Source organism: Trichosurus vulpecula, chromosome 7 (genome assembly GCF_011100635.1).
Source record: "Trichosurus vulpecula isolate mTriVul1 chromosome 7, mTriVul1.pri, whole genome shotgun sequence".
NCBI lineage: Eukaryota > Metazoa > Chordata > Mammalia > Diprotodontia > Phalangeridae > Trichosurus > Trichosurus vulpecula.
This window is the reverse complement of record NC_050579.1, coordinates 193,475,584-193,492,737: the sequence shown is the minus strand read 5'-3', so window position 1 is coordinate 193,492,737 and position 17,154 is coordinate 193,475,584. Positions and strand designations below refer to the sequence as shown.

General features: G+C 36.8%; 2 pseudogenes; both read left to right on the top strand.

Annotated features, from left to right (window-relative positions):
- Positions 1 to 2,789: 2,789 nt before the first annotated feature.
- LOC118857750 lies at positions 2,790 to 3,157 on the top strand (annotated as a pseudogene).
- Positions 3,158 to 6,434: 3,277 nt separating this feature from the next.
- On the top strand, positions 6,435 to 7,024 carry LOC118857749 (annotated as a pseudogene).
- The last annotated feature ends 10,130 nt before the right edge of the window (positions 7,025 to 17,154 follow it).

Sequence of the window (17,154 nt, the reverse complement as noted above, 5' to 3'; positions counted from 1 at the left end):
TCAAGTGACAGACCAGAGCAGGAGTGCAGGGCTTGCTTTGCCCTGCTTAGATCTGGGTCACAATCCTGGTTGGTGCTTCTTGGGGGAGGAGGAGTGCTGCTGTGGCAGAGCTTTCAGTGACAGTTGAGTAAAAGTAGCTCTGAAAACAGAAGTGCAGCCCCTAAAGCTTGGGACAAAGCTCACTCTATTCTACAAGCAGTCATACCCTGACAAAAAGCCCAAAAGTCAAGTAGTTGGCTGGGAACATGAACAGACAGCAAAAAAAGAATGCAGACTCAGAGTCAGACTCTAAAATCTTTTTTGGTGACAAAGAAGACTAAAACATACAACCAGAAGAAGTCAACAAAGTCATCAAAAGCCTTGAAGAAAAAGATGAATTGGTCTCAGGCAATGGAAGAGCTCAAAAAAGATTTGGAAAAGCAAGTAAGAGAAGTAGAAGAAAAATTGGGAAGAGAGATGAGAGTGATGCAAGAAAACCATGAAAAACAAGTCAATGACTTGCTAAAGGAGACCCGAAAAAATAATGAAGAAAATACCACATTAAAAAATAGACTTACTGAAATGGCAAAAGAACTCCAAAAAGCCAACGAGGAAAAGAATGCCCTAAAAAGCAGAATTAGACAAATGGAAAAGGAGGTCCAAAACACTACCGAAGAAAATACCACCTTAAAAATTAGATTGGAGCAAGTGGAAGCTAGTGACGTTATGAGAAATCAAGATATTATAAAACAGAACCAAAGGAATGAAAAATGGAAGGGAATATGAGCTATCTCATTGGAAAAACCACTGACCTGGAAAATATATCCAGGAGAGATAATTTAAAAATTATCAGACTAGGTGAAAGCCATGATCAAAAAAAAGAGCCTATACATCATCTTTCAAGAAATTATCAAGGAAAACTGCCCTGATATTCTAGAGCCAGAGGGTAAAACAGAAATTGAGAGAATCCATTGATCACCTCTTGAAAAACATCCCAAAAAGAAAACTCCTAGAAATGTTGTATCCAAATTCCCACATCAAGGAGAAAATACTGCAATCAGCCAGAAAGAAACAATTTGAGTATTGTGGAAACACAATCGGGATAACACAAGATCTAGCAGCTTCTACATTAAGGGATCGAAGGGCTTAGAATATGATATTCTGGAGGTCAATGGAGCTAGCATTAAAACCAAGAATCACCTACCCAGAAAAACTGAGTATAATGCTCCAAGGCAAAATATGGGCTTTCAATAAAATAGAGGACTTTCAAGTTTTCTCAGTGAAAAGACCACAGCTGAATAGAAAATTTGACTTTCAAACACAAGAATCAAGAAACATGAAAAGGTAAACAAGAGAGATAAATCCTAAGGGACTTACTAAAGTGGAAATGTTTTGTTTACATTCCTACATGAAAAGATGATGTGCGTAATACATGAGACCTTTCTCAGTAATTAGGATAGTTGAAGGTAATATACATATACATATACATATATATATATATATATATATACACACAGAGGGCACAGGGTGAGTTGAATATGAAGGGGTGATATCTAAAAAAAATAAAATTAAATTAAAGCATGAGAGAGGAATATATTGAGAGAGGAAGAAAGGGAGAGATAGAATGGGGTAAATTATGTCACACAAAAGTGACAAGAAAAACAATTTTATTGGAAATGAAGAGGGGGAATGAGCGAATCTTGCTCTTATTGGATTTGACCTGAGGAAGGAATAACATACATACTCAATTGTGTATCTTACCCCACAGGAAAGTAGGGGGAAGGGGATAAAAAATGGAGGATGGTAGAAGGGAGGGCATATAGGGGGAGGAGCTAATCAAAAGCAAACACTTTTGAAAAGATGCAGTGTCAAGGAAGAAAATTTAATAAATCAGACAGGATACAATGGGGGAAATATAGTTAGTCTTTCACAACATGATGATTGTGGAAGTGTTTTACAGAATGATACATGTGTGGCCTATGTTGAATTGCTTGCCTTCTTAGTGAGGGTGAGTGGGAAGTGAAGAGGGGAGAGAATTTGGAATTCAAAGTTTTAAAAGCAGATGCTCAAAAAAATAAGTTGGCTTTGCATGCAACTGAGAAATAAGATATGTAGGGAATGGGGCATAGAAATCTATCCTGCCCTAGAAGAAAGTAAAGGGAAAGGGAATGGGGTGGGGGGGGGGGTGACAGAAGCATGGCCTGACTGGGGAATGGGGCAATCAGAATATATGCCATCTTGGAGTGGAGGGAGGGTAGAAATGGGGAGAAAATTTGTAACTTAAAACCTTGTGGAAATCAATGATGAAAACTAAAATATTAAATAATAAAATAATTGTTAAGAGGAAAAAAGAAAAAAAAAGACCTGAAAACTTACGGGTCCCTAGAAGCTTAGGACAGTGTGCCCTCCACCCTAGAAGTACTTTAACAAAGAGTTAAAAGTCAAATTGTAGGCTGGGAAAATGAGCAAATAACAGAAAAACTTTCTAACCATAGAAAGTTACTATGGTGACAAGGAAGATCAAAATATACACTCAGAAGAAGACAACAAAGTGAAAGCTCCTACATCCAAAATCTCCAAGAAAAGTATGAATTGGTCTCAGGCCATGGAAGAACTCAAAAAAGATTTTGAATATCAAATAAGCTTAGTATTGGAAAAATTGCAAAGAGGAAAGAGAGTGGTGCAAGAAAATCATGAGAAATAGCTTAGTAAAGGAGACACAAAAAAATACCGAAGAAAATAACACACGAAAAAAAAGCAGACTTCTTAGCTTGGAGGTGGCAGCACCAGGAGTTCCTTGAAGCCTCACCATGCCACCCAAGGATGATAAGAAGAAAGATGCAGGGATATTGGCCAAGAAGGACAAAGATCCCGTGAACAAGTCTGGGGGCAAGTTAAGAAGAAGTGGTTCAAGGGAAAAGTTCGAGACAAGCTCAACAATCTGGTTCTGTTTGACAAAGCAACATATGACAAACTCTGCAAGGAGGTCCCCAACTATAAACTCACTACCCCTGCAGTAGTCTCAGAGAGACTAAAGATCCGGGGTTCTCAAGCCCCAGCAGCCCTCCAGGAACTGCTTAGTAAAGGTTTGATTAAGCTGATTTCCAAACACAGAGCACAAGGGATACATACTGGGAATACCAAGGCTGGAGCTGGTCCAGCTGCTGAAAATGCATAAAATGGTTCAACATTTTTGTGTACATTTTCAAAAATAAACTTATTGGACTAAGAAAAAAAGCAGACTAGGGCAAAATTGTAAAAGAAGTACAAAAAAAAACAATGAGAAGAATGTCTTACAAAGCAGAATTGGCCAAATGGAAAAAAGAGGCACAAAAATTTACTGAAGAAAAAAAATTCCTTAAAAATAGATTTGGCAGAATGGAAAAGGAGGTACAAAAGCTCACTGAAGAAAATATTCTTTAAAATTAGAATAGAGCAAAAGGAAGCTAATGACTATGAAAAATCAAGAAATAATAAAACAAAGCCAAAAGAATGTGGAGAAAAAGAACACAATGTAAAATGTCTCATTGGAAAAACAACTGACCTGGAAAATATATCCAGGAGAGAGAATTTAAAGATTGCTGGACTACCTGAAAGCCATGATCAAAAAAAGAGCCTAGACACCACATTTCAAGAAATTACCAAGGAAAACTGCATTGATATTCAAGAACTGATCCCAAGAATCAGTTCTAGAATGAAAATGAAAACTCCCAGGAATATTATAGTAAAATTTCAGAGTTCCCAGGTCAAGGAGAAAATATTGAAGACAGCCAGAAACAATTCAAGTATCCTAGAGCCAAGTCAGGATAACACAAGATTTGGCAGCTTCTACATAAAGGATTGGAGGGTTTAGAATATGATATTCTGGAGGGTAAAGGATCTAAGATTATAACCAAGAATCATCTTCAGGGGGGAAATGAACATTCAAAGAAATAGAAGATTTTCAAGCATTCTTGATAAAAATACAGAAGCTGAATAGAAAATTTGACTTTCAAATACAAGACTCAAAAGAAGCATAAAGATGTAAACAGGAAAGGGAAATCATAAGGGACTTAATGAGGTTAAAATATTTACATTCCTACATGGGAAGATGATCCTTGTAACTCTTAAGAATGTTCTCATTATTAGGGCAGTTATAAGCAGTATATATAAGCAGAGGGCACAGGTGTGAATTGAATATTAAGGGATGGTATCTACAAAAATAAAATCAAGGAGTGAAGGAAGAAAGTACTGGAAGAAAGGAAAAGGGAAAGGTAGTAACGGAGTAAATTATCTCACATAAAAGAGGCAAGAAAAGGCTTTTACAATTGATTGGAAAAGGTGGGAGGTGAGGGGGAGTGGGTGAACCTTATTCTCATCAGTATTGGCTCAAAGAACGAATAACATACAAACTCAGTTGAGTGTAGAAATCAATCTTACCCTGCAAGAAAGTAGGAGGGGAAGGAAATGAGAGAAGGGGGGATTGAATGGGGAGCTAGTGGTCAGAAGAAAAACACCTTTGCAGAGGGACAGGGTGAAAGGAGAGAGAGAATAGAATAAACAGGAGGGATAGGAGAGAGGGAGATACAGTTAGAAATAGTAACTGTGGAAAATAAAATTGAAGCAAGTTTCCCTGATGAAGGCCTCATTTCTTAAACAGATAGAAAACTGAGTCAAATTTGTAAAAGTAAGTGCCAAAAGATATGAATAGTTTTCAGGTGATGTAATCAAAGCTATCTATACCCTATGAAAAAAATGTTCTCACTATTGATTGGAGAAAGACAAATTAAAACAATTCTGAGGTATTACCTCACACCTAAGAGATTGGCTAATGGGACAGAAAATGAAAATAACAAATGTTGGAAGGAATGAGGGAGAAAATCAGACATTAATTAACTACTGGTGGAGTTGTGAACTGATTCAACCATTCTGTAGAGCAATTTGGAACTATGTCCAAAGGGCTATAAAATCACACATACCCTTTGACCAAGCAATACCTCTACTATGGCTATATCCAAAAAAGATATAAAAAGGACCTATATGTACAAAAAATATTTATCACAGTTCATTTCTGGTTGCAAAGAATTGGAAATTGAGGGAATGCCCATCGATTGAGGAGTGGCTGAACAAATTGTGGTATGTGATTATGATGGAATATTATTGTGCTATAAGAAATGGTGAGCAAGATGCTCTCAGAAAAACCTGGAAAGACTTACATGAGCTGATGCAAAGTTAAACGCACCATGTACTAAGTAAGAGCAATATTGTGAGATCATCAGCTGTTAATGTCTTAGCTATTCTCAGTAGTACAACGATCTGAGACAACTCTGAAGAACTTATGATGAAAAATGCTATCCATTCCCAGAGAAAGAACTGATGGTGTCTGAATACAGATTGAAGCATACTTCATTTGCTTTCTTTATTTTTCTTGAGGATTTTTTGTCTGTGTTTTCTTTTACAACATGACTGTTACAGACATGTTTTGCATAACTGCACATATGTAACCTAAAAAAAATGATGAGTAAAGAACTGTGTATGAACACAAAGAAATGCCTGAAAATTCAGGGCTTTGTGATACCTTAACTCCTTTTCATGTGGCTATTTTTAGAGTTTAAAAAATTAAAATTCACAAAATTATAAACCACTTAACTGTTTGGAGACTGGGGTGATTAAATAAGTACTTTTGGTTTCATAATGATCATAATGGTGGATTTCATGAGTTTTTACCTCATAAGAGAAAGATATCACTATGAACCAGGAGTCTCTGATTGGAGCTATTGAAGTGTTAAGAAACCAGCAAGACAAGAAATGGAAGAACTAGCTGGTAGGAACTGATTTGTAAAGATAGCATGAGTCATTTAGGAAGACAGCAGGAGAATCAGCTTCCAAGAAGGCTTCAGCTGGTGTGCTGGAAGTTACTAAGATTATCTGGACAAAGGTTAAAGCTTGTTGCAGGAAAATTGAATTCTGCTAAATTGCTCTCTACAATTTGAATTCTGCCAAATTGCTAAATTACCATCTACAACTCGAGAAAAGCAAGACCTTTCAGAGGGGCTGGTTGCTCTCTACTGCCATCACTGGTTTGGTAGAAAGAAGCAGAAGAGAAAGGATAGAGTTTAAAGGAGCTGTTTTAAGAAACTTGGAGGGGAGAGTGGAGGTCAGAGTCAGGCAGGAATGCACAGAAAAAGCTGGAAAGCAGGGATTTCCCACCTTGCCCTCCTCCAATTCTCCCTGCCACGTTCTTGGGGGTAAGAGACTGTAGAAGGGAGAGCTCTGGCTACTTTTTTGAAAAGGTGGATAAGCAAGGGAGTAGAATAGATAGCAACAATAGCCCTAGGATCTTTGTAACAAGCCATCAAATGGGAGTGTGGTGATCAGAACCAAGAGCATAAAATCTCCTAGTGCTCTTTTAGGCCCTGACACATATGATGGGGAGGACAGTGATTAATAAGAGTTCCACAAACAGTCAAATAAAGATGAAATGTGCTAAACCCACAAAGAGATTATTAGCCCACATCAAGAGAGATTATGATGATCTTCTGCTTATCACTTCCACCAGTTAGCAACAGGAATTCTCCAACAGCTCGCAGAAGTTCAGCAAAGCCATTGACATCTGACCACTGACTATATCTGTGTTCTGAATAAAGAGAAGAGGGAGAAAGAGGAGATATCCATAACATGAATAGATATCACGGTCCTAAAGATCATGAAAGCGAACTATGATCAGATTGTGAAAGCACACTAGGACAGCCCTCATGAAGGGGAGTATAAGATCTCTGACCAGAGATTCAGTTAATTTTTCTAATCAACCAATCAATCAATAAGCATTTATTGAGTACTTACAATGAGTCAAGTACTGTACTAACTATTGCCTCCTTCTCTATGTCCAGCTTCCTGGATCTACCTGCTGATGTATTCATTCAGATTTGAAAAGCACTGCAAGCCCCAGGCCCCATAGGAAATTGTCATTGGGATGCTACACCAACTTAATCCCCTCCATCTTCCTTTTTTCAGGTTCAGATTTGGAAGACATTGTTATACAACAGCAGTCAAATATTTTATATAAAATTATAATTTCAATAATTCATGCTATTAAAAACAGAAATTTGAATCCAATTGGATGACACAATAACTTGTTGAGTGAGGAGCTGTCTGTGCCTGTCTGCATTGCCCTGAAAACAAACCTGAGGAATTTTGAAATGTTCTCATTTAAAGGAGCTACTTATCATTAAAATAGTAGAATATATCATCGGCAAACATTCAAGAAGAGATCAAATGAGCTTATCACTGCTTCACCAGATTCAGAGAAGAAAGCATATTTGCCAAACAGAAAAGTGATGAAGGATTAGAAGAGGACCAATTAGTCTGGAGTGTATTGTTTCTGAAGGGACGAAGGATATCAAGGCCTATAGTAGCAAATTCCAAATTTCCCCCAGAATAAAGATTATCTTCACCCATGATTGGGTTTCTGTAAGTATATGCCTAGAATCTGTCTCTTGCATGGGTATTAGGTGCATGGTTGAGAAAGTGTGACCCAGTTTTATGAGTTAAGTGTAATATATTGGTTATTTCTAATTTTATACTAAATCACTTTGAAGTTATGAATATTCCTGATTTGGTCTTATCATTTAGCATAGGCCTTATGTTTAAGAGTCGATTGTGGCATCATTGGGATTTTGTATAAAAGGGAATCACAATGGTGGAGGCTCAGAAGCTACCATGCTAAATGGTAGGGAGTATATTCCTCCACAACAGGACTGTCCCCATGATTGTGAGAGAATCTGAGTTTTATTCATGTTGCAATGGATTTTCTCTGTAAAGCCATATCTGCCAAGGTGAGATCATATTGAGATGATTAACTCGGCACATAGAGAAAGGAGATGACCATTCTTTTGTTAGGGACTGTATTATGGGGTACAATACAGTATATGCCATGGAGTTTTCTGCCACCTTTCAAGCATAAATCTATATCTCCAATTCCCTTCCCTGCTGAATTCCTAGAAAGAGTGAACTATTCTCAGGAGTGTGCTAGAATCAGCTCAATCTGGCTAGTATGAGACAACCGTTAAATTTTCAGTGTAAGGATTTACACTATGGAAATCAGTAAATGCTACAAATCAAAGCTTAATTTATTGTTTTCTTGATTGTCTTTACTTAAGAAAATGATGGAAAATATTAATAATTCAGATTTAACTAAAAAGTGTGTTGCAGGGGCAGCTAGGTGGCGCAGTGAGTAGAGCACTGGCCCTGGAGTCAGGAGGACCTGAGTTCAAATCCAGCCTCAGACACTTGACACATGTACTAGCTGTGTGACCTTGGGCAAGTCACTTAACCCCAATTTGCCCTGCCAAAAAGCAAAAAAAAAGTGTGTTGCACATTTTTGATAGCTAGTTTTTAAACATTACCAGCACATACCTCTCATACTCCCTGCGCCTTTTTATTATTTTCATTTTCCCACTCCTCAACTCTAATCTGGCATCTATCCCAACCATTCAACTAAATCTACTCTCTCCAAATTACCTCCCAATTGGTAGATTCAGTCTTCTTTTCTCAGTCCTATAAAGCCCTCAATCACAATATGGGGCAGTTCAAAGCCTAAGACGTTCATTATTAGCCACCTTAAAATAATAAAAGCAAAAGTCTGAAAAAGGTGATTGAAGAATGATTATTGTCTCCTTCCTTTAGTTTTGTTCTGGCTTGAAAATATATGCATGCCAAATCATAGAGGAATTTGGACATTTCTTACTCTAAATCAGATAATCGTCTGGGAGAAAGGATTGCTAGTCAGAATCAGGAATAAGGACTTCAAACCTTTGTTACCTATTCAAACCTACTTTTCTAGACTTATTTTATAATATTCCCTTTGGTAAGCTCTTCATTCTAGCTAAACAAGACTATTACCTATTCTTCAAATTTTCCATGCCTTTTCTTGCCTCTTTATATTTGCATGTTTTCCCCTGTACATGGAACTTCCTCTGTTTCTCTATAATCCCCAGATTTCTTAAAGGCTTAAATCAAATGTCACTTCCTCCACAAATCCTTCCATACATGCCACCCTAGTTGTTATGGCTTCTTTTCCATAAAAGTTATATCATTTTGCCTTTGTGTCTTCAGTGACTAACAAAGTGGCCCTAATAGATTTTTAATAAATCTTGTTATACTGATTCATAAATCTATTTCTTTTCAAATTTTCTTAAAGCACTTGTCATAGTATCTACTCTGTTTAATTTGCTACTCTGTCATTTATAACCTATGTAACTAGGACACATTATAAAAACTCCTTGGGTATAGTTTCCTTATCTATAAAAGAAGAGGAATGTATTGGATGGCATTTAAGACTTCTTCCAGATCTGCAATCTTAATATTTTCTATCCCTACTTGATTCTATTTTCTATAATTCTCATTGCAGAGAGGCCCTGCTGAATCTGAGGACCTTGGTAAATTGGAGAAAACTCAACTTTACTTCACTCATTTCTGTCACACAGGATGAACTTATGAAAGTCAGTACCTGATACTAACCCAAGTATAGCAAGGAATTCCCCTGATAAGCTACTTATATCATAGGATTCAATGGAAGAAATTACTTTTTGGATCTATGGATTGAGGAGAAGTTCATGATCAAACTGGAATAGCTTTATTTACACAGTAAAAGGATTCATTTTGAGACCACAATAAATGTGACCTACCCCTCTCTACTCACACCCTTTACAAATCCTTGAACTTACACCAATAGACTAGATGTGGCCACTGAAAGGTGAAAGACCAGAAGTTACTCCTCTGCTTAGTTAATGTATGCCTCCATTCCTTTTCCTGGTATCTCTCTTCTTTTTAGTGGCCAACTGATTGGATTCCATTGTCCTTCATTCCTCAAAGGAGCCACATGTTTACATATTATCTCTCTAATTAGATAAATGCTCCTCAAGGGCATTGATGGTTTTTTTTTCTTCCCTTTTTTTCTTTCTTTTTTGTATACCCAGAGCCTAACAATGATCCTGGCACAAAGAAATCACTTAACAAATAACTTCTTGATTAATTAATTTGCTGAAAGATTCCTTGTTCTACATGACTTTTCAACATTTTTCTTTGCCATTTTAAAAATATATTTAAGAACAAACCTAGGACTATTTGGTGAGACACCAACAGATGTATTCTCCTTGCCAATTTCAAAAAATTAATCATGTTCTCCCTTACTTCTTTTTTTTACTATGAATCTTCTATGTATAACTTCTAAATTGTTCTTGAGACCTTTTAAATTTATTTTAACTCTATCTTAGTAACAAGTCCCATACCTTTTCTTCTCACTGTGCAAAGCTTTACTTTGTTTCATTAATTTATTCAAAAAGTGCCTTCTTCCAGCTTTACAATATATCCCTAATTCTACTGTTCTGGAATGTAGTGAACAAGTGTGTGTTCACCTCTTCCATCATTGCACATTTTAAAGTCATATCTTCTCTCTGCATTGTCTTGATGTATCAAACACATTTTTCTGTCTAGAAAATTGTATACTCCATTTAAGAACTCCACCAAGACTTCTTAATATCACCATATGAATGTTGTAACTCATTGAACATTTGTGTGTTTGCTAGGCAGGTAGGACCCAAAGCATAAAAGATAAAGCAACTTCAGGTGCTGCCATTGTGTAGGGCAAAACTTCTTAAACACTGCATCATAATCCCATATTGGGTTGTAACAACAATGCTGCTTGCTGTTACTGTGGCTGTGCAAGGCCAATAACACCAGCACACGGAAGGGCTGCTAGCACAGGTTCTTTGATCTGCTTTTCTAAGGAAAGCAACTTTAAAGGGTAACAATCCCACTTTAATTAAACATACATATACCATTCACTTAGTTCAGGAGGAAAAGTCAGCACCCTGAACTTCAGAGAGAATACAAACAGAAATTGCAAGCAGAAATTACATAAACAGAGCAAACACACACAGAAGTCAACTGACAGGCCTCTAGCTGTCTGACCAGGGAATTATATAGTTACCAGAGAGAGAGGCACCAACATCTGGGTTTTCATGACCAGGGGCCTCCAACGGCTACCCAGAGTCTCCTCTGGCCAAATCACCAGCACTCTTCCAATGAGTGTGCCTCCAAAGGCAAAATGCTAACCTCTGAGTATAGATACACTTCTTCAGGGTCAGAGGGTATCACAACCATGTGACTCAAACCCATGTGAACTAAGCCTTCCCTTGATGTGATCAGGTCATCAAGGACTCCTGAATCAATCAAAAATTCCTTAGTGCTGAGAAGCACTCCAAAAAAAGACAACAAAAAAGCTTCACTTTACCTGCCATATTCAAACAAAGGGAAGACTCACTAAAAAAACTTGATGGTCTTAGCATTCCAAAAGAGAAGACAACCAAAAAAGTCCCATCCTAATTAACACATCAAAAGTCATGAAAAATTTGGCAATAGTAAAAAGTTTCTGTATGTGCAAGAATCAAAACTTAATTCAAAATCAAATGAGTGATGAATCTGAGGTGTTTCTGGCAGTACTTGCCCCATATTGCATTGTGCAACTTCACTGCGGCCTTGGTTCTGAACACAAAGCATGTGCACTTTGAACTATGCATGCCCTCAGGCCATGCAACACCAAAACTGCTGAAACATGAAAAGAAGTCGTGAGTGGAAAATGTTTAAGAAGCCCTGGTCTAGGACACCTGTAATTCAAAAGTGGGTTAAAAAAATATGAACTGATGCTTACTCTGAGTTCATAAAGCATCCCCTCCCTTACCATCCATCATGCTACCAGCAGGAGGCCTCACTAGCCAACTCAACCACTCCATCCATGGGTTTTGCAATAACACCCAACCTACCACTTGGGTGCCTCTCACACTTTTCATTGCCATGGAAATCAACACTGCATCTGCAGAAGTTTACTGAAGCCTTGGTGTCTAGTAGCAAGAAAGAGATCTGCACTGCCAAAAATCTCTGCAAAAGTTTGCCAAAGTTTACTTATGCCTTGGTGGCCAGTACAGAGACAGATTTTCACTGCAAAAAAAAATCTCTGCAGGAGAGCAGAGGAATAAAAATATAATAAAGCAGAACAGACATGGGCCACATCTCAGCCACTCCCCTCACCTGACAGAGTCTCAACGATCCAGACTTCAAAGGATAGAAATCACCTCCAGGTATAATTGCAATGCTCTTTACAGATGAAACAGGCATCCAGCTAAGGCCGATTCTGTCCTTTCAATGGTCACTTAGACAGAAACCTATGTTGGTGAAATGTGTGAAGTCCCCAGCGTAGTATGAGCCTGAGGTGCTGTGAAATCCAGTCCCCAGGGAAATAACTAAGAAAGAGGAAGAATTCAGAAACTGAGGAATATGGGAAATAAGTGGACAAAACACTGAAATCGCCAAGGATCTCAGAAGGAAGAAAACTCTAGAACCTTGACTATATGAAGATAAGCCAACAGGGAAGACACTAACAACATAAAGAAATATGGTCTCCAGAGCTAATAAATGAGCTCAGGAATCTATGAATAACTACTTCAACACAAGGGGAAATGATTCAACACATGATGAGGCAGAGAACAATAAGAATTTTGAGGAGAGCATAACATCAAACCTCAGGTTAGCTTCGTGGTTTAAAAGAGAAATGAAAATTATGAGAACAGAATTTGTGGTCTAAACAACAACAAAATAATTGGCAGAATAGAAATATTTGAATCCACAGTGACAGGTCTCACCAAAGAAATCAAAGCGAGAAAAATTGAATATAAATACAGAGAAGTAAAGGAAAATATAGAAAAAGAGAAACCCAGAACACTAACATTAAAAATAATTTTGCCCTCTATCAAAATAAAAAAATGCTGATCTTGAAGACAGGATATTTAGAGACAGTTTAAGGATTATAGCTACCCCAGAAGATCACAATAAATAAAAAAAAAACTGTATACTATAATACAAACCTACACACACACACACACACACACACACACACACGCACGCACACACAAGAAAGTTGCCCAGACCTCTTGGTCACAGAAAATAAAATAAAAATTGAAAGAATTCACAATTCTTTTCTATACAAATAAAAAGGGCTGCAAACTCCAAGACACATAGAGGTTAAATTTATTAACTAAATTCACGAACATGTAATTCTGAACATGACCAGGAGTAAGATCTTCAAGTACAGAAGAAAATAAATTTGAATAACACAAGACAATTTTATACCCACAAAAAATGCAGGAGGTAATGGAAATTATAATATGTTCCAATGAGCAATGGAATTCACGATGCAGGACAGGCTGAGCTACCAGGAAAATGTGAGTTTAACAATAAACAAAAAAAGATGGAAGTTCAGTAATAAAAAGGCATTTCAAATATTCTAGGTGGCTTCATGAGTGGATAGAGTTCTAGATCTGGAGTCAGGAAGACATGAGATCAAATCTAAATTCAGACACTTACTAACTGTGTGACCCTGAACCTCAGTGTGCCTCAGTTTTGTCACCTGTAAAATGGAGATAACAATAGCACCTATCTTTCAGGGCTTTTGTGGGGATCAAATGAGATAATAATTATTAAGCATTTAGCATGGCTCCTGGCACATAGAAAACACTATATAAATGTTAGCTCAGGGTCATACAACTAAGATATATCATAGTTAGGATGTGAAAACCAAGTCTTCCTGGCTCTGAGTCCAGCTCTCATTCTACTCATTATCATTGAATCTCTTAAATCAATAATAAGAATAATTTTATATGACAATAGGCTTGCATTTGTGTAGATGCTTTAATTTTTGCAAGTTGCTTGCTATATGTTCTCTAATGTCATCCCTACTCCAGCTTTCTGAGATAAGTAGGAGAAGGAATTTATTTTCACTTGACAAAAGAAGAAAATAAGGCTAAAAGGTTGACTTGTCAAAGTTATAGCATGTTAAGGAAAGGTTGAGCCAAAATTCAAAGCCAGAATATCTAATTCCTGTCCCATACCAAATCATACAATTTGAAGTTAGAAATAGTCCTCAGTGGTCATCTACCACAACCTATACTCCAAAGGAATATTTATTTCTCTATATAAAGCATTATAACAATAATTACACACACACACACACACACACACAAGTGTTGTCCAGTCTCAGCTTGAAGACCTCCAAGGAATGGTATCATTCCCAATCAAAAATGAGTAGCAATTTGTAAGGTACTATATTGATGTTAACAATAATTATTAATAAACAAAATTTAACACTAATAACACAATTAGCCAGAATGTTTATTATTGTGTTATCTTTATTATAGTGTTAATGCTTATTACTGTGTCTGCCAGTCTTCCAAAGTGAGCCCTCCCTACATAATGCTGTTTTGGGCCATAGCGACAGCCCATTCCAGAGTTATGAAGGAAACAGCCTAGTATTATAAGGGATATGAATAAAAATAAGCATTATTTTAGACTATGGACTTGAAGAAGACCAAAAATACACCCAACTCTGCAGAAAACCAGATCCTGAATTATGCAGAGTACTGGGAATCTTGTCTTAAAAGTGGTTACTGGAAATAATTTCTCTTTTGATCATGGAATAGTGCTATGTTGTTTCCCCTCCTCAACATAATATAGTTATAATAGAATGTAATTTATTTACAGTGAAAAGCAGGCCAGAGATTCTGTATAGCACTATCACTATAGGGAAAAATTACTATCATGGACTGTCTAGGTGGGAGTTTAGTTGAAGGTAAGATCCTAGCTGCCTACATTTTATTTGGACTGGAATTTTAGTAATGAAATCTTTAAGATTTCAGACAGTTTTTTCCTTTGATTCTTGTTTATGAAGTTTTTCTGGTGGATGACCTAACTACTACCATACATGGAAGTCTGCTTCCATCTGCTACACAAGGGAAATTCTGAGGGAGATTCTTTTGTCCTGACTTTGCTCCTTTTTCCTTCCCTTCTTTGAGCAGACCACAGAACTCACTGTGATACTGTGTGATAAGAAAAAATTTGATGTGGTGGCTATTGAAGTATAACTGACTGTGGCTCTCACTTTACAGAGCTACTATGGGAGCCACTAAGGTATTTAATCAAATCTGGTCTCTTGATGTTCTCTGGCAATGAAGTAACACCTTTTGTGATTAGGTGAAGGGAGGGAAGCTCGGATGTGTATGGGAGGAGAGCACTTAGAGAAAGAATCAATAAATCAATAAGCATCATTAAACATTTTCTAACTGTAAGGCATTCTGCAAAGCATTGAGATTCAATGTGATATAGTGGATAGAGGCTTGGCCTTGGCTTCTGGATGACCTGAGTTCAAATGCTACCTTGGACAAATAACCAACAGTATGACATATAACCTCTCAGTGCCTCAGGGAACTCACTAAATTTCTAAGTTATAAAAGACTTGCTCATCTGCAAATGCTTTGCCACTTACATTACAGGTCCAGATCAAAATATGTGCCTGACACCAATTGTGTCACTAAGTGTCACTAAGAGCCCTGGATTCAGTGTAGATAGAACCATAGTTACAAATCTTGCCTCTAAAACTTGGTGGCTATGTGACTATGGACAAGTAGTTATTTCTTTCTTCAGTTTCTCCATCAGCAAAATAGGGATCATAAACTAAGCAGAAGTACTTTCCTCATTGGGTTGTTCTGAAGATTAAATGAGATGAAATGTATAATGTGTTACTACTACTACTACTACTACTACTACTACTACTACTACTACTACCACTATGACTACTACTTCTACTACTACTACTACTACTACTACTACTACTACTACTACTACTTCTACTACTACACTACTACTACTACTACTACTACTACTACCACTATGACTACTACTTCTACTACTACTACTACTACTACTACTACTACTACTACTACTATTGTTATATATGACAAAGAATCAAAACTTACCAAAATTTACATGTGTCCCTGATCATGGCATTCTTTGGATCAACCAGTTCAATTCAATTCAACAAGAATTATCATTCCCACTTGTCAAATGAAGAAATTGACATCCAGAAAAAATGTGACTTATCCAAGGTTATATGACTAGTAATAGAATCAAGATTGAAATCTGGATCATCAAATTCCATGTTCAAAGATCCTTCTATAAGAAAAAATAAAGCCTTAAGAATTTAATGTGTTTCTATACACACAATTGTCTACATTACACAATGGTGCTCTATTCTGTGTTTTTTTTCTCCTTTCAAAAAGTCTTTTCAACTCTTGAATATCACATCTAACAGAGTCAAATGTAATTTTTTTAAAACTTTTGTTTTGCAGTCACTGTATAATAGTCAAATTTCCAATATATTTCTTCTTATCTTATTTAGAATATTTCTTTTATACACTCTGCTAACTAGGACCAGATAAGTCAGTAAATATTACAAAAGATCAATTGATTCCACACTGCCTTTGGAGCATGTCTGTATCTAGATAAAGTTTTAACAGCTTTAATTTAAGCTAATAAAAACCATGGACTTGTGCTTTGCATTCTCCAACGGCTCCTTTGCATCAATGACTTCCCTGTGAAAATGGTCACTTGCTATGAACATTTTTATAGCTTTTTAAATGGATTTGATCTTTGCATTTGTATAGCCGCTCAGTAAAATATGTTGCCCTGAGTTGACATTGTAACCAATAAACAAGTGTTTTTAACCAGAAAAAAGTGTCTAGTACTCATTTCAGTCCTTATAACCAAATCCAAAATATGACATTGTCTTTATCTCGAAACTTTCCCCTCCTTCATACCTTCTCCACTTCTGTCCATGGCACCATCATTCTTCTTGTTTCCAGCTTCCTAACCCAGGCGTAATCCTTGCCCTTTATTCTTTTTCACCGTGTCATATCTAACTAGTTGCTAAATTTAGTTCATTCCATCTCCACAGCATATCTCTAATCTGTTCCCTTCTTTCTACTCGTACCACAATTAATATCGCCTATACTTTCATCGTCTCTCCTCTCAACTATTATAATAGCCTTCTAGTTGGTCCCCTTTTCTTTATCATTTCCCCCATCCAGTCTATCCCACATACAAATGCCATAGAGAGATCTCTAAAACATGATTCTGATGCTCAAAAACTGGTCATTTATCTGCTCAAAAAATTCCAGTGGTTTTTCTCTTGCTTCTAGGATAAAATACAAAATTAGCATTTGCGGTCTTTAACAATTTCCAGTTTATCTTTCTAGGCCTATTATACACCATTTCTCCTCATAGATTCTAAAAAATTCAGCCAGCTTGTTT